Below are 23,817 nucleotides of genomic sequence, written 5' to 3' on the forward strand. Positions count from 1 at the left end.
CATTAAGAATTGGGCCCTTTCTTACCTATGCCCTAGGTTCAGTTTTTACCCTACATTCCATTTTTTCAGGTTCCACAGCTGGTTCCTAGAGCTGGCTAGCTGATTCATAGACAGAAGGGAAGCCAGATTTACTAAAGATTTGGAAGGTTTGTCAGTTTTCTACAAGTGCCAGAGCAGTCTTCTAAATGCTAATCTTTATGCAAAGTCACAACTCTACGTGATAGACTCGATACTGCAGAGGAAAACATTAGGTTTTTTTCCCCACTTGAGTATCATGGGTACATAGAGAGGTTTCAGGAATTGGAGTGTTGGTCTAGGAAGCGCCCTGTGTATCTTTCCTATTGCTCCCCAAATATAATGCAGAGCTATTAGACACCAATGGATTCTTATGCAAAAGGCACCTAATCTATAAAACATATGGCATTTTGAAATATTGATCTCTTCTATGCCAGCAAGTAAGAGATATTAGTGTAGCATGGGATTCCATTTGTAACACTGGGATTAAATGCAGGGAAGTGGAAAATTGGAATAGACCAGAATCCATGTGAAGTGGAAAGTGCAGCTGGCAGTGTTACTAAAGCAAGAGAAGAGAAAAATAAGGGGAAGCATTTCTTTGAATTAACAAAAACCCTTTGTGGTAGCTTAAAAAGCTAGCTGGGCTGGCTGTGGACAAATGGATGTTCTAGATCTGGTTGCTTTCCATGTTGCTGGTGCTTACTGCAAATGCAATGAAGCACCAAATTAAGGCTAAATTACAAGTGAAATGGTAGAAAGGAGGGGTCTGGCAATGCTATTTAAAACAGGAAACAGCAATGTGTGCTAGAAAAGAAGTAGTGAGCTGATCCATAAGGTGTCTTTTTTTAAAAAAAAATTGAAATAATTTTAATTAACGCTGGCAAATGTTATGAATAACATGCTTGGCTAGTGTTAACATATGCCAACTTCATTGTCTCCGTACAGTTAACTTCACTTGAACAAATAGCAAACAGAGAACTCTATGGCCAGTATTCAACTAATGTCTAGCACTAGCTCAAGGATTAATGTTAGCACAACAGATTTCCTCCACCCTCCTCCTGTCTCATGTGCCCCATGCCATCCCCCAAATCTGCTCTGGAGGGTTGGGGAAATCCCCAGAACAGATTTAGGGAGTGTGTGGGTAGAGAATAACGGAAGACGGTCCTGTTGGGCAAGGAGAAATTCTGGCACTGCTGGAACCTTAGCCTTAGCATTGTGTTGCATACAACCCTGTTCTTCTCCAGTATCTATCTATTCATCCATCCATTCAGTCTTCCATGCATACATACATACATCCATTTGCTGAGATCACACATCCACACTTATGACTCCACGGAGCAGGTTTAAGTATGGGTTATATGTCTGAAATGATCACTGCAAATCCACCTCCACGGGAAGACCTATGCACAGCAGCAACTTTAAGTCATGGGCAGAGGTGTAGTCATCTGGGGTCATGGGGGGTTGTAGACCCGTTTCTTTTTTTGGGAGCAGGGCTGAGCCAGGTCCCTATGTATGAGCCAATCAGCATGAAAAGGGATCCTGTTAGCCGCTGAGAAGAGTCCTTGTCCTTTCATGCTGACTGGAACCAATCAGAGTGAAAGGAGGTGAGTCAGCCACTGAGAAGACTCTTCTCAGTAGCTAACACACAGCATCCCCTTTCATGCTGATTGACTTCTAGGGATGTCTGTTGTAATGGAGTATGGACTTCTGAGATGACAGAGAGAGCAAGGGAGAGAGACTGAGAGTCATCAGGGGAGGGCTCTTTCCACCTGCTTTGCCCCACCCTCCAGCTCTGGAAGACTTCAAAGGCAGCTACTTTCAGAAGACTTTCTGGCCCTTTATAAATAATAATAAAATTTTATTTGTGAGTCGCCTATCTGGCCGAATTAACGGCCACTCTAGGCGATATACATATACAATAAAATCCAGTATAAAACCAATACAACATACTAATATTTAAAAAACTAAACACCTCTTTCAGGTAATTAAAAACTAACATACCCCAGATTTCCCATAGGCCTGCCTGAATAGCCAGGTCTTTAAGGCTCGGCGAAAGCCTATCAAGGAGGGGGCATGGCGAAGATCAAAAGGAAGGGAGTTCCAGAGGGTGGGGGCCACAATCGAAAATGCCCTCTCTCTGGTTCGCACCAACCTAGCTGTTTCAACTGGTGGAATCGAGAGACAGTCTTGTGTGGCTGATCTTGTTAGGAGGCCTAATTGGTGATGCTGGAGGCGCTCCTTCAGATAAACTAGGCCGACACCGTATAGGGCTTTAAAGGTCAGTACCAGCACCTTGAATTGGGCCCAGTAAACAACTGGTAACCAGTGTAGATCTACTAACACTGGCGTGATGTGATCACGGCGACGGCAGTTACTAATTAAACGTGCCGCCGCATTTTGTATCAGCTGTAGTTTCTGGATCGTTTTCAAGGGCAGCCCCACGTAGAGCGCATTACAGTAGTCTAAGCAAGAGGAGACAAGGGCATGTACTACTCGTGGGAGCAGATGAACAGGAAGGTAGGGTCGCAGCTTCCGTATCAGATGAAGTTGATACCAAGCTGCCTGACCCACTGCCAAAACCTGAGCCTCCATGGACAGTTGGGAGTTGAGAATGACCCTGAGGGTACGGACCTGGTCTTTCAGGGGCAATTTTACTCCATTAATCACCAGGTCTATATCTCCCAACTTACTCTTGTCTCCCACGAGCAACACCTCGGTCTTGTCAGGGTTGAGCTTCAGCTATTCCTTCCCATCCATTCACTAACGGATTCCAGGCACTTGGACATGGTATCCACAGCCAACCTTGGTGAGGACTTAAACGAGAGATAGAGCTGAGTGTCATCCGCATATTGGTGACACTGCAGCCCAAAGCTCCTGATGATGGCCCCCAGCGGCTTTACATAGATGGGGGAGAGGATAGAACCCTGTGGCACTCCACAATTGAGAGGCCAAGGGTCTGAAACCTCATCCCCCAATGCTACCTGTTGGTGCCTGTCAGAGACATAGGAACGAAGCCACCGCAGAACGGTGCCCCCTATTCCTAATCCCTCCAGGCGATCTAAGAGGATACCGTGGTTGACAGTATCAAAAGCCGCTGAGAGATCCAGGAGGATGAGGAGGGTATGTTCTCCCCTATCCAACGCCCTCCTCATATCATCCACCAAGGCAACCAAGGCTGTTTCAGTTCCATGTCCAGTCCTGAAGCCCAATTGGAATGGATCCAAATAATTTGCTTCATCCAAGTGTGTCTACAACTGTTTGGCCACCACTCGTTCAATCACCTTGCCCAAGAATGGTAAGTTAGAGACTGGGCGGAAGTTGTTTGGGTCTTGAGGATCCAAGGAGGACTTTTTCAAGATGGGATTTATTATTGCCTCCTTGAGGGCTGATGGCATTGCACCCTCTTCCAAGGATGCATTTACCACTGCCTTGATCTTTTCGCTCAGCCTCTCTTTACAGTTCATAATGAACCATGATGGGCAAGGATCTAGAAGACAAGTGGTTGGCTTCACTGTAGAGAGCACCTTGTCCATTTCCTCAGAGGGAAGAGGCTGAAATCGATCCCAACGGACCGGAATGCAATTGGCCGACTCTAGCTCACTCCCTGTATCCACGGCGCACGGAATCATGCTTTTCAGGCACTCGATTTTATCGGCAAAGTGTTTAGCAAATATGTCACAGGAGGCTTTAGAGTATTCCATGGGTTCCTGAGCAACTGGACCGACCAGGCTTCGGACCACTTGGAACAACCTCCTGGGACAACACTCTGCGGACGCAATAGAGGCAGCAAATAATTCTCTCTTCATTGCCTTTGTTGCCACCTGGTAGGCAGCTATTGCTGCTCTAACCAGTGTCCGATTGTCTTCAGAGCAAGATTTCCGCCACCGGCGCTCTAGTCGTCTCACCTCCTGTCTCAGACCCCGCAGCCATGGTGAATACCAGGGTGCTGTCTGAGTTCTATTCAGAGGGAGAGGATGTTTCGGAGTCACTCGGTTTATAGCCCTAGTGATCTCTCCATTCCATTCCATCACCAGGGCTTCAACTGGGCGTCCTTCAGCAGGCTCCAGGTCTCCCAGCACATTCAGGAATCCTATAGGATCCATCAGGCGTCTGGGGCGGACCATCCTAATAGGTCCTTGTCCCCTGCGGAGGGTGTGTGTCAGGGTGCAGGGTTGGGGTCCTGGGGATTCAGAAGAACTGGAGGGAAGGGAGGGGGTCAATTCACCAGAGTGGAGTGAAGACGAAGCAGAGGAAATTCCAGAGATAGAGTTGCCTAGCAACGGGGACCTTGAAGGCTTCACAGTCTTAGAGCCTTCCCTTGAAGTTCCCACGCCTCCTCCTCTCCGAAGTTCAGAACAGAAGGGGGAAGAGGGAGGGCTGCCCAAGACAGAGACAAGCGAAGAAAAAACGCAAGACAGTTTAAAACCTGCCCCCCTTTCCCCCACACCGGAGTCGGAGACTTTGGAAGAGGAGGGGCCCGTGCTTCCCCCGTCGCCGTGTACTCGAAGACAGTTGAAAAGACAAGAAAGGAGGGGGGGAAGGAGGGTGGTGACTGAGGGGACGTTGAGGCAGAGTGAAAGACTTCGCGCCCGTTTGGCCCCTTCTTAAGAGACAGGTGGGAAAGCAGTTCCTTGCTCTGTCAACTCTCTTTCTACGTCGCAGGACCTGTATCTCTGTGTTGCTTCATGAGAACGCGCAGTCTCTGTTTGGATATTACCTTAATAAAAACTGAATTGCTTTCAACCACCAGTCTGATTCCTGAGTCCCATCCTGGGCCTGACAATGTGTGGCATTGAGAAGTCTATATTCACCAGGTAGTGATCTGACCATGACACAGGGTAAGAGAAAACAGCCCCTATTTTCAGAGCATTTTCCTCCCCTCCTGAGGCAAACACAAGGTCAAGACCATGACCGGCTACATGGGTGGGCCCTATAGTACTAAGGTGCCGTTCCCATGAAGTCATCGTTTCCATGAAATCTCGAGGGGCTCCAGTGAGGACTGTCTCGGCATGCACATTGAAGTCTCCCAAAACCAAGAGATTGGGGGAGAGCATCCGTACACCCGTGACCACCTCAAGCACCTCGGTCAGGGAGTCTGCTGTGCAGCGGGGAGGGCAGTACAGAAGCAGAATCCCTAAACTGCCCTTTGGGCCCAACCTCCAGTACATGCAATCAACAAACTTGGTCTCATGGAGAGGGGGTCTGGTGAAAATCAAAGACTCCCGATAGATGACTGCCACCCCCCTCCCCGCCTACCAACCCTCGGCTGCTGTGCATATTGGAAACCGGCTGGATACATGGCCCCAAGCGTGGGAACTGAGGTCTCATCCAGCCAGGTCTCCGTAATACATACCAGGTCTGCGCCCTCATCCAGGATCACATCATGGATGAGCGATGTTTTTTGGGTCACAGACCTGGCGTTACACAACAGCAGACAAAGGTTGGATGGAGTCCTGCTTCCCCCAGTAGTCTTCTGGTTATGGACAGGCCCGGAACATGGGATGGATATTATACATCTATCCCTTGTTCCCCTAAGTTGGCGTGGCCTGCCATATACACCTTTCCAGGATCTGCCGCCCAGTCTCTTAATATCATGGCTTCCCACCCTCCTTATGGTATCCCCTTCCGGTCTGCACATGACCACCCTCCTTGTTTGTCATTCAGGTAGGCTCCCCACCCCTAGGGCGTCCCAGTGCGTCGATGTCGGGGAACTTGTGGTAGACCACGAGGTAGATAAGAAAGTTAATGGGGTTCTCCCTTGTTCATATTGTCGGGTGGGCTCACATTTCGCATCCCATTCCTGTGCAGTGTCTGTCTCGCCACCTTGGTAATCCAGGCAGTGGCTGTGGATCTTTGTCAGCTGTGCTGACAGTTGCTCAAGTCTGCATAATATTTCAGTGCGATCTTCTAGGGCAAGATCTCCAAATGATTGTAGGAGTTCCTGCTCTTCCTGCACATATGAGATATTGGATCCACCAACCGATTGAGGAGTAGTTTGCGGTGTAAAGACCATATTCTCTTTTTGGGGTGCTGATTTTTCCTTCTTAGAACTTTCTTCCAGGGCCTCCAGGTCGATGAGCCATCCATATTTGTTGTTGTCTTGATGGAAATTTGGGCAAGGCTGGGGGTTAGGAAGTAGAGGCTCTGGCGCTGCCTTATTTTCAAAGAACCTCCTAGGAACAATGTTCAATTTAGCCAATTTATCCTTTTGGGACAATATTTGGGTCACTACTTGGGGTGAATGAAATGTAGCCACCGCTCTTGCTGTAATATCATTATAATAAAGGTACTCTACTGAGCCTATCTCCTGGATCTTTAATCTGACTGAGAAGATGTCCTTTAATATCTCCACTAGATGTTGTTTCTTAGTTGATTGCTCCACAATCCCCTTGGATTTGGGGTAATTAACAAAGGCTAGTTTACAATGATTCAGGACTAGATTCCAGCTTAGATTTATTTTGCTGGCCTCTGGCTTCTGTATAGCATTTTCCTTCCATAAAACCTCCTGCCATGGATCTTGCTTAAGAGGTTGTAAATCCATCACCCTCAGTGGGGGAGCAGGTATTGGTATTAAAATGGGATCCACAGGGCAATGATCTAAATGTGGTTCCCGTTGCATGTGTGTATCGTCCTTTCTCAAAGCACAGGGGAGCACTGGCTCATTTTTCTCCTTGTTCACTGATGGATCCTTATCTAGCAGATTAAATAATTTTTGGAAATTCATTTTATTCCCCTGTGTTGGCTTCTGATTTTTAAGATTTTTGCTCTTATTTGGGTTGAACTGTAAGGGGCAGGGGGATAGAAAAGATTTTTATATCAGCTTGGGGGTTAGTTTTTAAATATTTTTGCTTTAGTTTTATTGTTGAGCTTTATGCTCATTTATACTTTGATGTATATATCTTTTCTTAATGTAGTGATTACACTTTTTATTATGTATTATGCTACAGCATTTGGACTGTTCGTGTGAACCGCTTTGAGCACATATGTATTTTTGGAAAATGTGATATATAAATAAATGGAATAATAATAAAAAAGTGGAAAAGGGGGTGTGGGTGTGAGGGGGCATGGTGTGACTATCATGAAGGGACCCTGAACTTCTGAATTTGCCACTACGCTACTGGCCATGGGTTATAGGTTTGAAATAACCACTGCAAATCTACCTCCAAAGGAAGACCATTCATTTTTTTTACACATGGTCTTAAGGACAATTCTGAGGTGAAAGCTATTTAAAGAATAGCCTGCAGCCCAAGATTTGCCTGATACATTCCACTGGACAGTTGTGTGTTTGAGTGTGTATAGCCTGCTAAAATATGAACCTCCTTATTTGTGAGTAAAATGGAATTCAGTGCTGATCAATGGACTAAGAGCATGGATGCTGGGGAGGAAGAAGAGCCATAGAGCAATTTATGTCTAGAATTGGTCTCTGTATATGTGTGTTTAGAATGGCCTAGCTGGTCCCTCCAACAGTATATGGGGAAAGAATATAGGAACTGCTGCTTTTAATGTGCATGCATCAAACAATGCATATGTGCCTCATCCTCCTTCCTTCTCTCAATGGTGGCTCCTCCATTCTCTCTGAAAAAGGAAGCAGAAGGAAAAGAGGCAGCTGTGAAAGGAATATGTGGCAAGGAAGGGAGGGAAATTCTATTTAGTTCACATTTAAAGGCAAATGTAACTAATTCCCACTTTCTAAAACAATATGCAAACCGAAACACAGCCATGCTGTGAAACTCACACTTCTCTGAATATTGCAGTGCAGTCGTCCAGCCAAATGTGTATAAAAGTGCATGTATTAGCATCAAGTGTGCATGTACATAACCTACCAAAGTGCATTATTTCAGGGGAATCTGCTTTGCACAAAGGTGTCTATTAGGCAAAATTGCATGCAAAAATGTGTATGTTAGGAAAATTGCACTGAAATGCTGATGAATTTGCATGAGGACCTTTAAAAATAAACAAATAATTAAATCACAAACTAATGTGGAAATGTGCAGAACTAAACTTCAGAATGGGACAAATGCAGAACTGAGAGAAACCAGAACTGACTTATTCACCCGTCCCTAGTATGTGGCAATGTGGGAAGCCCCCTCCCCCGCTCATCTCTGCTCTCTCTAGATTAAGTACTTTTAAGAAGAGTTGGGCTTCTCTGTGTTCCAAGCAAGTAGTGGTGAATCCAAGGCAACACTCTCTTTGCTTAGTATAAGCCCAGCAAACAAGGACTGTTGCTTCCCCAATTTCTCTCCTTCTCCCCTTTCTTCCTATGTGGGGAGGAACAAGGATAAGTGACAAAATGAAATTGCAAGAAGGATGGATAGTGAGTCCCGTGCTTCAACCTGACTCCACCTCAAGCTGTAATTTGCGCTCCCTGGAGCTTCCCTTTCCCACCCCATGGAACTCCTGAACTCTCTTTCCACATTCCCAACCCCATATCTGAAGCCACTCCTATTCTGCAGCTCCAGTTTGCACCCGTTTGCACCTTAACCCCCATGTCCATGTCTCCTCCTTTTTCTGCAACCCCTTTGCACACAGACCACCCACATGGTAGCCTCTGCCTCCCCCACACACAGCCAGCGCCAGGCATGACTGGGCCCTTGGGTACCAGCCTGTCCTGGGCTCACAGCACTGTAGCCCAACACTCCCCTAATACAGGTGGCATTGGGCTAATAAGCCTGCCTGTGCACCCCACCTACCTCTCATGTTGTGTGAATGACATGCACGTGTAGTGTGCAAGCCTGCCATCAACCAAGATGGCAGCAAGGGCGTCAGCCCCTTAGGGAAGCCCCTACCGCCACCTTGGGTGATGGCAGGCATGTGTGCACAGCGTGCACAGCAATCACACTGGTGGGAGAGGTGGGTGGAGCATGTGTGGGCGCTTATTGAAGCCTGCACTGTCTGTATTGGGGGGGGTGCCTAGGAGCTTCATCTATGCAATCTGCAGCATGGTCAGGTTGCAGGTCCCGACACTACAGCAGATCACAGATCAGGAGTGCCACCCTCCCACTGCAGGGGCCATGGGTCAGGACCCAACCTGGCTGCCGTCTAGTGACAGCCCTGCTCCCACACATTGCAACTACTAAGCACTCTTTTCACCTTCTACCCAATTATGTAGCCACCTCTGTTCTACAGCCCCTTTTGTGTCCCTGTTTTTATCTTCACCCCCTTTCCTCCCATTCTCTCATTTTTGCAACCCATCTTTGCCCCTTTCACCTTTGCCCCTTTCCTCCCTCCTCCTCCTCATTTTATTAACTCCCCCTTGCATACAGACCACCCCAATTCCATGCCTCCTCCTCCTCCTCCCTGTTCTGCAGCCCCCTTTACACACACACACACACACACACAATGTTAAACAATAGGAGAGATATTAGTAAAGCTGGGATAGAGGAACTTGAGAGGGGAAAACGTTGGTTTTAAACAACGGGAGGGGTTTGAGTAATGCAGGAATGGGGAACACTAAGGGGGAAGTGTTGGTTTTAAACAATAGGAGAAGTTTGAATACAGTAAGAAGGGAGTTGGGAAAGGCTCTGTTGTACCCGTGTTAACTTTTTGGTGTTAACTTCTGTGTTGTACCCTTCTCTGCTATTTATCCTTGTTTAAACTTTTTTTTAAAACCCTGTGTTCCTTCCTTCCCAATCTATTCAGACCTCTCCTATTGTTTTAAAGCACCACTTTCCCTTCTTACTGTCCCTCTCTGTCCTCACTGCTTCACCAGGGCTGAGGAGGATCTCAGAATTGTTAGAATATGTGCTATGCACATATTGTGGAGGCCACATCCCTGTTTTGATCCTCCACCATGGAGATGAGACCTGTCCCTCCAGTGCAATGACATTCTTGGACAAAGGTAGTATAGGAATACTGCCTATAGTTAATAGGTTTTGTCATTTGAAGAATTCAAAGGCATCTCACTGTCCAAAACCTCCTCTCATATTTTACTGGCATGTTGTGCTGAAAAGAATGATAAATTTGCTCTGGCTGGAGCAGGGGTTCCCAGACTATAGGCTGCAGACCACTAGTGGTCCATGAGCTTCATTCAGGTGGTCTGTGGCATGTCTGTGGATTTATGGTTGAAGACAGGAGATGGTACATCCATTGCATTAAATTGTCATATTGATTTTAATTGTATTTTGACTGTACTGTAGTTCTTTCTTCCATATTTTATTTTATGGGATTACAATTTGAATTCCATGGAATCCACTGAATTCCATTAAACATCACACAGCACATTACATTGCCACAAGAGACAGAAACATCATTAAGTGGTCCACCAAGACCCTCAGGGAATATCAGGTGGTCTGTGGGCAAAAAAGCTTGGGATTGGAACCACTGGTCTAAAGGTTCTTGTTTGCCTTTATCTGATCTTGGTACATTTGTATTTTCAATTGTTTCACAGCACAGATTAGCCTTTGACAACCTGGTGCCCTCCAGAGGTTTTGGACTACAACTCCCATCAGCCCCAGCCAGACATCCTGGTGAGGAGGTATGGGAGTTGTAATCCATAATTTCTAGAGGGCAACAGATTGTCAAAGCCTTTTGAAGATTTTAGTGTTTTCTGGGTTTCTCCTGTTTCAGGTTCCTCTCCTGATTCCTTTCTGAAGAAGCACCCCTTTACCATGGCTTTTGACAGTTAACAGTATTTTCAGGGCCAGCACCAGATTGCAGCAGGCCCTTGGGCACCAGACTACAAGGGCCCACCCCCACTGCTTGCACACTTAAATAGTGCAGTCATGCCACCTCTTGCATTGCCATGTCAGCGTCCATGCCTGCCATCACCTAAGATGGTGACAGGGCATGTTGACACAGGGGCCTTGGTTAGCTGCAGGGGCCCTTGGCCAGTGCCTGACCTGGCCACCTGCTAGTGGCAAGCCCGGGTATTTTTTGTGGGACCCACCTCTTCTGTCTTGGTTAATCTGTACTGTGCTGCTTTTGCTTGGAAAAGTTTTTGTTGTTTTATAATTGTATATAAACTGATTTACTTCTTTTATTTTTAATTGTATGTACTGAGTTAACTGGTATTCTTGTAAATCTGCTTTGTGCCAAAAGGTTATTGAATGTACATAGTCTGAAACTATTGCCAAAAATCACTGCTGGCATAAAGGACTATAAATAGTTCTGCTCCTGCTAACTTGAAAATGTTCCCTTGCTTTATTTTGAGGAATGCATGTACCCAGGTCTGACTGCTAGCTGCTGTGTTTATGATTTAATGTGGTTTCCTTTGTTGTAGGTTTTTAATTCGTGTCTTGTGGTGCTATTGGGATTGTACTTTTTTTGATATTTGGGCTATATGCCCTGAGTTCCTGCAGGAAGAAGGCTGGGATAAAAATCCAATATTAAACAAACAAATATTCATAAATATGCAATTCTGAGTACATTAGCCAAACACTTGCAGAATAAGTTACTAATAGTGCAATGCTGTGCACATTTACTGAGAAGTAAGATCCACTGAGCTGAATCAGACTTATTCCAGGAAGGTGTGATTAGGATTGCACTGTAACTTGGTGTTGGAATCCTGAAGTTGTTCAGCTTCCGATGCTTTGTAAATTTATAAAGATATTACATTAGTTTGTGTACCTGTGTAACCATAAAGTTTCCAACATTTCCTAAGAATACAGGCCTGGTCCTACTGTTAAGCAGAATGAAGCAACTGGCTCAGGTGGCAGATGCTCAGCAATAGCAGTCCCTGGCCATTCCTCCTGAGCCCCCAGCTACTTGGGGCCTCTAATATAGAGATGGGATCCATTGGCTGGTGCTGCTTTGAAAGCATTCTATCAATCTAACAGTATTGATTGAACTTCATTCTTTGTCCGCTATCCATTGCTTTTAGCAGTCTAATTTTTCCTCAAAAAAATCAATATTAATATAGTTTGAAAGGAATTATCAATATTTTGAAAGGAATTATCAATATTTTGAAAGGGATTATCAATATTTTGAAAAGAATCATTGGTATTTTGAAAGGAAAGAGGCTTTGCACCCTCCTCCTCCACTATTATAGGCTTGATTTGCTCCCTCCCTGCTTGGAGCTTAGATTATTTGAGCAGAGGAAGGATGGCACACACACACGCACACACACACAGAGAGATGTACTGCTGTGCTGTGCATAAAATCAATAAAAGAACAATATAAAATAATAGGATCATAGAAGAATAGAGTTGGAAGGGGCCTATAAAGCCACTGAGTCCCACCTCCTGCTCAGTACAGGAATATATTCAAGAGAATATTTGAGGGGGAGGGATCTGGTGTCGAGGGAAGCTGCTGAAGTTCATAGCAAATAGCATCTGTAGAGATGGAGCATATGCGGACCATTGAAAAGTCCAGTGCTAAATCTGAATTCAGCTGAATTCTTGCCCATCCCTTCTCCTATATCAGGTGTGGTGGAGGATATCTCATTACCAGTGTTGAAGTAAGATTCAGTTACCAGCCCAACCAGCTTCTGTATATGGAATTGGGAGTGGGTGTCATCTTATCCTTTACTTACGCAGCAAAATTGTTGGAAATGTCTCTTCAATCAATGCATTGTCTTGCTGTATGCTCTGAATCTATCAACCAGTAGGGGCAATAGATATAGTTAGTCAGTTCAAAGCGCCCCTGCTTGAATTCTTTCCTTGTTATTTTCCTCAAGCTTAAGCATGCCTCTGATTGGTTAGACTGATATTTTCAGCGCTATCATCACTTCCAGTTCCTCCTTTTCCTACAACCACTTTTTCTCTACCTTTGAATTCAGCTAGTGTAGATGATTAAGGTTTCCTATCCATGTGTACTTTCTTAATAAAATGAGTTTATTTTGTTTAAGATAAACACCACTCTCTTTCATATTCTTTTACATCTCCAATGAACTCTGCTGCATAAAGCAACTCTTTTCAAAAATGTCTTTGAGCCCTGAGCCAGCAGTAATGGTGATGAAAATGTGGGCCTACAGAGAAAGGAGCACAATGAGCACACTTTAGCCAAGAGCCCTCCAAAACCTAGGGCCAGCACTGCCCATAAGATAATTTACAACGTGCATTCTTTTTCATACACAAGGCTGGTTCACCTGATGACTGGAGCAGCATCATGGTGACTTTTATAAATGAATGAGCGATCAGAACAAACTTTGCCACAAATGCTATACTACATTATGACTATACCAGTGCCTCTCAGTAACCAGTCCACACTGAAAAAAAGAGTGGTGACCCTAATCTCTGACCTGCCTACTATATCTCTCAACTTGTTTAGATAATATTGTTACAACACCCTTAATCAGGGCTTTTTGTGTGTGACAGTATTGCTGTTCACGCCTTTGGCGTGGGCGTGTTTGCCGTAACCCCGTTGATAGGAAGACTCGGGAAGGTTACAGATGGTTTTTCAGATAATTAGGTGGTCTTCTTGACCTATCAGGCGAGGGGATGGAGCAGCTATAAATAGTATGCTCCTCCCTAACATTGTGCCTTTTTTGCCTTGCGGCACCCACCCTCCCTCCCTTGTCAGTATGGGCTTTGCTAGTCACCAAATGGGGCTGAGTAGGAATTTTTTTTTGGAGATCCTGATTTCAGAATCTCTTTGGTTTTGCCTACTCCATACTGCTTGGGTTTGATTCGTTTGGCTTGTTAGGGGGGGTTGTGGTGATTCCGGATTGGCTGGCATGGAATTCGGGCAGGTGAGGCAATGGGGGTTAAAAGTAAGGACGTTGAGGCATTTTGGTAAAGGGCACTCCGTGGGGAAACATCAGGGCATAATGTCTGTGTGGATCTAGGGAGTGTCCACGTGGGACCAGCTTGCACATCAGGGTGAACGCTTGTACGGCGGGGCCAGGATGCGGGGGTTGGAACCACATACCTGACTCCGATACCAAGAAGGGATAACTTTTCCCAAATCCTTGGTTGGGGAGTTACAGTCCAAAGTGACTGAGTTGCCTCTGTATTGGAGGGTCTATACCCTCCCAAATAGGTGGAGCCTCACCTCCCCAAAATAATTGAAATAGACAATGATTGGCTGATTTGGATTCAATTGATTATGTGTTATATTTCAATAAATATAACATTACTCCATACATGTGTCACGAGTCTTCATTGGTGTGGTGGGAATCACCGGTGCAGAGTACCAGAACCTCTTTGTGGCCATATAGTGCTGATACTTTTATCAAGATTTGAGTACCGGCATACCTTTTTTAATTTATCTAAAAAGCACTACTCTTAACATTAAACAATTTAATGTTTTGTATACCCACAAAAAGGGGAAGTGCACCTTCTTCCCTTCTCCCATGTTGTCAATGAGCTGCCATTATACTTTGACCTGTGCTGAATCTGCAAACCTCCCACTGAAGAGTAGAAGATAAGCAATGCCTCTCCATTGGATTTCTTCTGGATAATTGAACAATTGCACATGTTCTGGCAGACTTTAAAAGCATTGAAGATAATGACTAGCCTAGTCTTGAAGACTGATAGAAACTCAGGAAGTTTTCAAAGCTCTTTGCCATGAGAAAGGTAACATGTATCAATCTGAATTCATGATTAGCACATTCTAGAAGCATGGCAACTTGGAGATATTCATGTAAAAGGAATTCACCCTGATGGTATTAACTAATGGGGGTCCCTGCAGCTTATTGTTATCTATAATGAGGGAAAGGTTTTGTATTTTTTAAATCTTAATTTGAACCAGAGAGGTGAATGAAAAACATCTGTAGATCCTCAGGGGGAGAGAGGAGGGATGAGGGAGTCAGCACCTCTACACAGTGAAGAGATACATTTGAACAATTCATCACATGGCAGCAACTCAGAGTCCAATACTAATTAGTGTTTAATTGACTTTACTGGAACATTCAGCTGTTTTCACCTCCCCTAATTATGGAACATCCATTGTAAAGCTATATTTTCAAGCTGACCATCCCCCAAAGTATCATCTCAGCTGTGATAGTTCAAGGTCTTTTGTGAAAGTGTAGTGTGACGTGCTTGAATTGTTTTTTTAGAAAAGGCATGTGTCTATCACAGAATAATTAATAAACAACTCCTTCCATTCTGGAGAATGGAAACACTAACAAAAGCAATGGACATTTAATTGAGTGGTCTGCACCATAAAAGGTCAATGGCACATTAAAAAGGAAACATGTCTTTTCTAAATGTTCTCTTAATCTAGTAGCTCAAATGGTGCTACTAGGAGATTGACATTTACCACTAAATATATATTCCACATGAATTTGCATGCTTTTGTTTCAATCTATAAGCTTCTCAAAATGTTGAAAATGCATTAGTAACATATACTGAATAGCATGTACAATTAGGGATTCACCAGATTTACAGAGTTCGTCATTGTAATACAATTTCAGTTTGTACTTTCAAAAGTATAGAAATTGTCATCAAATTATATTTTATGAAAAAAATTCATAGTTTGGTTCAAAACCATTTGGTGCCATCCCCCCGCCCCTGCAAATTCCATCCTGATTCATGTTTTTAGGCATTGTTTTTAAGCATACACACATTGCATGAGAATGAGATCTTATATGGGGATGGGGGATGTTACATAATGAGGAATAAAGATGTGATATCACTGATTGTGAGTAAAGAAACTTCTGCATCTGCATAGCCAATCATGTTCATCAAGCTTGAGAAAAGGACTACACTGTTCAAATATGGGTTGAAATACAAAAATGCTAATAGGGATAACAAAGAAGCTGAAATGGGGACATTTTGAGAAAAGTATGAGTATGTGTGTGCACAAACCGAAAATGAGACATAAGTGATTTTGGCATCCATTCTGTGTTGCATAGGATGTCCAATAGGAACATGCAGGGGGAGGGGGAAGCAAGAATTTGGGTAAAAGGATTGAGCTTTCAAATTAGAAGATATCAGGAGTTCTGTGCAAGTCCAACTCAGAAAAACAAGTCATGGCATAAGCACACAATATATTTCTATTTAGTTGGTTAGTGCTGATGAAGTGATAAACCTTATTTTCCATTTCTTTATTACCTACAAATGCTATGCCTGTACAATATCATACAAACCATGGAGATGTACCCTATTGTGATAGTGGTGGGGCAGGGTGAGGTAATTGCACTGAAGTAGACACACTGGTTCAAATGTTTACAATCAGTGTACCAATCAGCATCCATACCTGAATTATGTGGGGAAGTTCCTGACACAACATTTATGCAGAATTGCTGTCCTGTTGTTTTGCCCCTACCCAGCATATCCTCTGGATTCAAGGAATCTGATTGGCAGGCGGTTTTCCATGTCCTATGCATATATACCTTTGACAAATATTTCAAGATTTCAAATACATTTCCAAATGATCAGAAAAGAAACATCTTGAGTTAGCTTTCAGGAGCAGGTATCTATTCCCTCTTCATGCTGACCTATGCAGAAGGGGCTGTGTTACATTAGCCTCACTGGAAATATCTGTAATTAAAGGTTTCTGGTTGCAGTGCTGTCAAATCCTTTTGTGAATCTGTTTTTTTGGCAAAGGCCTCGAATCTGAGAGCAACATTAAACCAACCATCTGTTGTTGTTCATTAGGCCTTCTCTCATCAACAGCACTATTAAATAGAATTGAGCACACCAAAAGGACTTTAGACATCTGGGCTTTCAGTGGAAACATTGATTAATATTAATAGCAAAACTACTTCACCTGAATTTATTATTAATGAAAATTTAAATGCAACATAAATATGGATGCATTGCCTAGCAGCACACTTGTAACACAACTAATCTAAATGATAGAATGAAGCCTTATTTTTGCAATGGCTAAGAGACATAATGAAGATCCTCCGTGGCGCAGAGTGGTAAGTGGCAGTAACACAGCCGAAAGCTCTACTCAGGGCCGGAGTTCAATTCCAACGGAAGGAGGAAGTCGAATCTCCGGTAAAAGGGGTCGAGGTCCACTCAGCCTTCCATCCAGCCGTGGTTGGTAAAATGAGTACCCGGCATATGCTGGGGGGTAAAGAAACGTCGGGTAAGGAACTGGCAATCCCACCCCATATATACGGTCTGCCTAGTAAACATCGCAAGACGTCACCCTAAGAGTCGGAAATGACTCGCACTACAAGTGTGGGGACACCTTTACCTTTAAGAGACATAATAATAAAGATACCTCACCCACCTAGCACTAGACACCATGATGTCATTATTTCAAACTTTTCCCAACCTTGTGAGTTATATTTCTTTGATTTAAATGTCTATATGTGAATTTTTACCACCCCTGGGCTACAGACTGGGCCATCTCTATGTTTAGGACATGGGAAGCTGATTTATACCATCCCCAATCAATCCATCTTCTAAGTGAAGGACCATAGGTTAGTTGTAGAGCTTTGGCTATGGGGTGGTATAGAAATTTAATAAAATAAATAAATAAATAAATAAATCTGCTTTGAGTGGAGAAGGGCCCAGGTTCAATCCCCAGTATTTCTAGGTAAGGATGGGAAATGAATCCTGCCTGAAATCCTGGACAGCTGCTGCCAATGTAGACCCAGGGCTGGGGAATATGGGACCCATCATCTCTGACCATTGACCATTGCCTGGGGTTAATGGGAGTTGGAATCCAGCAACATCTGGAGGGCCACAGATTTCCCAGACCTGGTGTAGACAATATTGAGTTAAATAGGCAGTTTCCTGTGATCCATTGAGCTCAGTAAGGTCTACACTGACTGGTAGCAACTTCCCAGGATTTCAGACAATAATGTTTTTCCAGCCCAACCTGGAGATGCTGGGAACTGAGCCTGAGACAGAGATGTTTGAGAAATTCGGTATGTCTTACAAAGAAATTACAAAGCAGACTCACCTGATCTACATCTTCTGGACAAATGGATGCTTTGGAATCCACACTTTTATTAAATTCTACTATAAAGTTGTCAGAGTAAGCCTGCATAGGATTACAGTGTAAGGTTGCAATCCTTTATATACTTTCCTGTGAGGAAGCCCTAAGGCTGTGCACACAATTCAGCTCAGTCCCAAGCCAAATTGGGCCCATTCAGACATTTTCAGGCCTCAGCCAAGTCAAGTTCTGACAACCACAGATTGCTATGGGTCGGATTTGATGACCAGAGTAGGGTTGCCAGGTCAGAAGCATTCCAAGCCCTGAAATTTCAGGGGCGGGCCCTAGTGATATCATGGGGGCAGGTTGTACTGATGTCATGGGGATGGGCCGTAATGATGTCACAGGGATGGGACCAAGTGATGTCACGGGGTGGGCCCAAGTGATGTCATTAAGCATGATACATTAAGCACCAACCACAGTTGCTTGGAGCATACAATTCCAACAAAAACATTTCTCTGACTGGAAATTAAGATAGAAATCTTAGCTAAAAGCTAGAGCCTGGGTAGGGAACATTTAATCTAGCCTTCTTGCATCTGGTAAGAAGGGTCTAAATGCCCTCAGTCCAGTCACCAGAAGGCCACTGTAGGAAGAAAGGAGCCTAGTGTTGGGGAGATGTTAGATAGGAGCACTCAGGAGTAAAGATGGATGCTCCTGAAGGCTGCATTCCTAAACACACTAGGACTTACTTCTGAGTAGATATGGTTTGGATTGTGCTGTTGGTAAAGCTTGACTAGGGTATTCATTTGCAAAGATATTCATATCCAAGCAGGGTTGGCAACCCCTGCCTGGAATGCCCTGCCCCTATCTTTTAACATGACGGCTCCAAATTTCTTTACAGATTTGACCCTTCACTTCAGAAAGAGGTCTGAGAAATGAGTAAGAAGATTCACTACACTTTTCTGTCTACCCTGTGGGCTGCTATAAACTCACTTTGACAGCCAAACCAATTCCATTAAATAATAATTAACAGAGAAAACACACATGGTTTGGTCGACCTTCACAGACAGCAGCTTGGGGACAACAATTTCAGCCACACTTTCTGGTATGTGAATTCTCTTTTACCACTATTGGGCAAAAAATGAACCATTGTCCAACCAACAAGGTGCATCATCAGTGTGTTTAAGGGGGTTGAGCTGAACGCATGGAACCACTGTTGTTGTTTCTATGGATGTAAGAGAGTGAGGTTTCTATGGATGTAAGGGAGTGAACTAAAATATGTAACTTGTCCCTTGGGTCCTCCTCCGTGCCTGAGGACTGGAAAGTGGCAAATGTAACACCAATCTTCAAAAAGGGATCCAGAGGGGATCCCGGAAATTACAGGCCAGTTAGCTTAACTTCTGTCCCTGGAAAACTGGTAGAAAGTATTATTAAAGCTAGATTAACCAAGCACATAGAAGAACAAGCCTTGCTGAAGCAGAGCCAGCATGGCTTCTGCAAGGGAAAGTCCTGTCTCAGTAACCTATTAGAATTCTTTGAGAGTGTCAACAAGCATATAGATAGAGGTGATCCAGTGGACATAGTGTACTTAGACTTTCAAAAAGCGTTTGACAAGGTACCTCACCAAAGGCTTCTGAGGAAGCTTAGCAGTCATGGAATAAGAGGAGAGGTCCTCTTGTGGATAAGGAATTGGTTAAGAAGCAGAAAGCAGAGAGTAGGAATAAACGGACAGTTCTCCCAATGGAGGGCTGTAGAAAGTGGAGTCCCTCAAGGATCGGTATTGGGACCTGTACTTTTCAACTTGTTCATTAATGACCTAGAATTAGGAGTGAGCAGTGAAGTGGCCAAGTTTGCTGATGACACTAAATTGTTCAGGGTTGTTAAAACAAAAAGGGATTGCGAAGAGCTCCAAAAAGACCTCTCCAAACTGAGTGAATGGGTGGAAAAATGGCAAATGCAATTCAATATAAACAAGTGTAAAATTATGCATATTGGAGCAAAAAATCTTAATTTCACATATACGCTCATGGGGTCTGAACTGGCTGTGACCGACCAGGAGAGAGACCTCGGGGTTGTAGTGGACAGCACGATGAAAATGTCGACGCAGTGTGCGGCAGCTGTGAAAAAGGCAAATTCCATGCTAGCGATAATTAGGAAAGGTATTGAAAATAAAACAGCCGATATCATAATGCCGTTGTATAAATCTATGGTGCGGCCGCATTTGGAATACTGTGTACAGTTCTGGTCGCCTCATCTCAAAAAGGATATTATAGAGTTGGAAAAGGTTCAGAAGAGGGCAACCAGAATGATCAAGGGGATGGAGCGACTCCCTTACGAAGAAAGGTTGCAGCATTTGGGGCTTTTTAGTTTAGAGAAAAGGCGGGTCAGAGGAGACATGATAGAAGTGTATAAAATTATGCATGGCATTGAGAAAGTGGATAGAGAAAAGTTCTTCTCCCTCTCTCATAATACTAGAACTCGTGGACATTCAAAGAAGCTGAATGTTGGAAGATTCAGGACAGACAAAAGGAAGTACTTCTTTACTCAGCGCATAGTTAAACTATGGAATTTGCTCCCACAAGATGCAGTAATGGCCACCAGCTTGGATGGCTTTAAAAGAAGATTAAACAAATTCATGGAGGACAGGGCTATCAATGGCTACTAGCCATGATGGCTGTGCTCTGCCACCCTAGTCAGAGGCAGCATGCTTCTGAAAACCAGTTGCCGGAAGCCTCAGGAGGGGAGAGTGTTCTTGCACTCGGGTCCTGCTTGCGGGCTTCCCCCAGGCACCTGGTTGGCCACTGTGAGAACAGGATGCTGGACTAGATGGGCCACTGGCCTGATCCAGCAGGCTCTTCTTATGTTCTTAGGTTAAAGGTAAATGAAATGCAAATAGAAAAAGAAAAGACAGTGATGATTTCCTAAATGCAATACCATACCACCAACAACAAAATTCCTATGAGTAACTCAGAAAACTCTGCATCCCACAACCAGTCAGGATTCCCAACTAAAAACTAAAACTAAAAAAATCCTGGCAGCCAATCAGCCAAGGTCACAAAATCCCCATGCAACACAACCTGACCCAGGGGCTGCAGTTAGTGCAGAATGCTGTGGCATGATTGCTCACAAGAGTGAGACCCTCTCAGCACATAATAACTCTGCATTGGTTGCTGATTTGCTACCAGGCCAAGTTCAGGGTGTGCTTTCCATGTTACAGGGGCCACATAGCACTTGTACTGCTCTTGTAAGAAATCAGTCCTTTAGTGTGGCAGCACCTATGCTTTGGAACTCCCTGCCTATTGACATTAGGCACACACCTTTATTATACTCTTTTCAGCACCTGCTAAAACATTTTTGTTTAGGCAAGCCTACACAGGCAAGTACAAGCTATTGTGGTTTTTTTATCTATTTTTAACTCATTGTTGGTTTTATTACTTTGAATGTTTCTAAATACCTGCCTTTAACTGTTTTTGCCAATAATTTTATTGTTTTATTTGCTTCTGTAAACCGCTTACAATAAAAAGGTATATAAATGTAAATAAAATACATAAATAAATGTTAGAGTCACTGTGGCCCTTGGATCTCTTTCCACTTTTAGGAACAAAGCAATCTACCTTATACCAACTCAGGCCATTTAATAAATAATAATAATAATGAACTTTAATTTATAGGCCGCCTATCTAGCCAGTGGCCACTCTAGGTGGCGTACAATAAAACATGATAAAATACAATAAACAATATAGCCAGTACAGTACAATGCAAAAATTACAGTATTTAGTAGATTGTTCATATTACAGTTCTAGAACTAGTTCACCTTGGAAGTCTCAAAGGTCGTAAAGGCCTGATGGAAAAGCCAAGTTTTCAGGCCCCGGCGAAATATATCTAGGGAAGGGGCATGTCGAAGATCCATTGGGAGGGAGTTCCAAATCGTGGGGGCTGCTACAGAAAAAGCCCTCTCTCGAGTCCTCACCAACCTAGCCACTTTAGTCGGCGGAACCGAGAGAAGGCCCTGAGTGGCAGATCTTGTAGGGCGGCACACTTTATGATATCATCTAGCTCAGTACTGCAATGACCCTCCGTTGCGCAGAGTGGTAAGCGGTGGTAACGCAGCCAAAAGCTCTGCTCAGGGCCAGAGTTCAATTCCAACGGAAGGAGGAAGTCGAATCTCCAGTAAAAGGGGTCGAGGTCCACTCAGCCTTCCATCCAGCCGTGGTTGGTAAAATGAGTACCCGGCATATGCTGGGGGGTAAAGAAAGGCCGGGGAAGGAACTGGCAATCCCACCCCATATATATGGTCTGCCTAGTAAACATCGCGAGATGTCACCCTAAGAGTCAGAAACGACTCGCACTATAAGTGCGGGGACACCTTTACCTTTACCTTTAGCTCAGTACTGATGACATGGACTAGCATTGGTTCTCCAGGATTCCAGGCAATAGTCTTTTCCAGAAATTGAATTTTGGACCTTTGTATGCAAAACATATGCCCTGCCACTAAGCTACAGTCCTTTCCCTGTTTAAAAAAGTATCTTTTAAAATAGTTCTTTTCATTTCACTAATGAATGCACAGCATACCTACAACAGATCAACATCATTCATTTAAAGCACATTAAACACACATTTGAAGCAAATGGATTCCCTCACAGAATCATGGGAACTGTAGTATGTTAAGGGTAGTGGGAACTATAACTGTGAGGGGAAACTACACTTCCCAGGATATTTTAGGGGAAGTCATGCTCTTTAAATGTGAGTTGGATGTACTTTAAATGTTCTGTGTGGATCTTCATCAACTTTGCCTGCATGTAAATTGTTTTAATTAATTTTTTAAAACAGAAATGAACTATAAAGTTTACTGGGTGATCATGGGCTACTCACCATCTCTCAGCCTCATCCGCCCCTCAGGATGAAAACAACAGAGAGGAACCATGACCACTCCAAGGAAGAAGAGCACACTTAAAATGTAGAGAAAATAATAATGTACAACCATAGTGTGAAATCAGATACTTATCAGGTCAAAGGATGAAGAAATATTTATATATGCATGGCTGTCAAAGATGTTAATTATTTACACAACCTCTAAAGATATTTGTAGTACAATCCTATGATTGTTTACTTAGAAGCAAGTCCCAATGTATCCAATGGGACTTGCTCAAACAGGGAAGCGTGTACAGAACTACAGCCTCACATCATAAGGAACACTCACCCAACCCATAATTCAGAATCATGCCACTTTAAGCTGTTTTGCAACTGTTTATGCTTTTTATGGTTACTGGATTTTAAAGGGATATTTCTTGTTGTGAGCTGCCTTGGTTTCCAATTGGCAATCCTCACAAGGTGATGTTGAGCCCAGCCTCTCTCCTGAGGATCAAGGAGGGGGAAGGCATGAGTTGGAAGGTGGAATTGAAGCTCCTCCGTCGTCTATCATTTAACATCGCTAAACATCTCTAAACATATTTAAATACCCTTGGTTTTGTGTAGGAGGTGAGCTAGTGTTTTGCCTTCCTCCCTCCTTTTGATACCATTCTATGAAGATCTCCTACAGCCCTTACCTTTCTTTCTTTTTTTATATATATAATAATTTTTATTATTATTCAAATTTTTATAAAACAAACACAACAAAATCAAACAACAAAAACAATACAACAAAAAGAAAAAGAAAAACTTGACTTCCGATTTGTTACAGATCAGCTATAAGTATATAATATATGTCAAACCTGTCCCCTAAAAAATACGAAATTCACTTTTTTCCATAGTCTATCTTAATTAATCGTTAAATCCCATTATCATCATTTCATTTTTTTCTTTCAACAAAAAGTCCAAAAGAGGCTTCCATTCCTTAAGAAATGTATCTGTCATTTTTTCTCTGAGAAGGCATGTCAATTTGTCCATCTCAACCAAATCCATCAATTTCAATAGCCATTCTTCCATTGTTGGTATTGATTCCATTTTCCACTTTTGTGCATATAATAATCTTGCTGATGTAATCATATATAATATTATTCTTCCATATTTCTTTTCCTTTTGTTTATCCATAAAACCCAATAAAAAAAATTCTGGCTTTGACTGAATATTTATCTTCAAGATTTTTTGCAT

The sequence above is a fragment of the Rhineura floridana genome, chromosome 2, assembly GCF_030035675.1.
Source record: "Rhineura floridana isolate rRhiFlo1 chromosome 2, rRhiFlo1.hap2, whole genome shotgun sequence".
Taxonomy (NCBI): domain Eukaryota; kingdom Metazoa; phylum Chordata; class Lepidosauria; order Squamata; family Rhineuridae; genus Rhineura; species Rhineura floridana.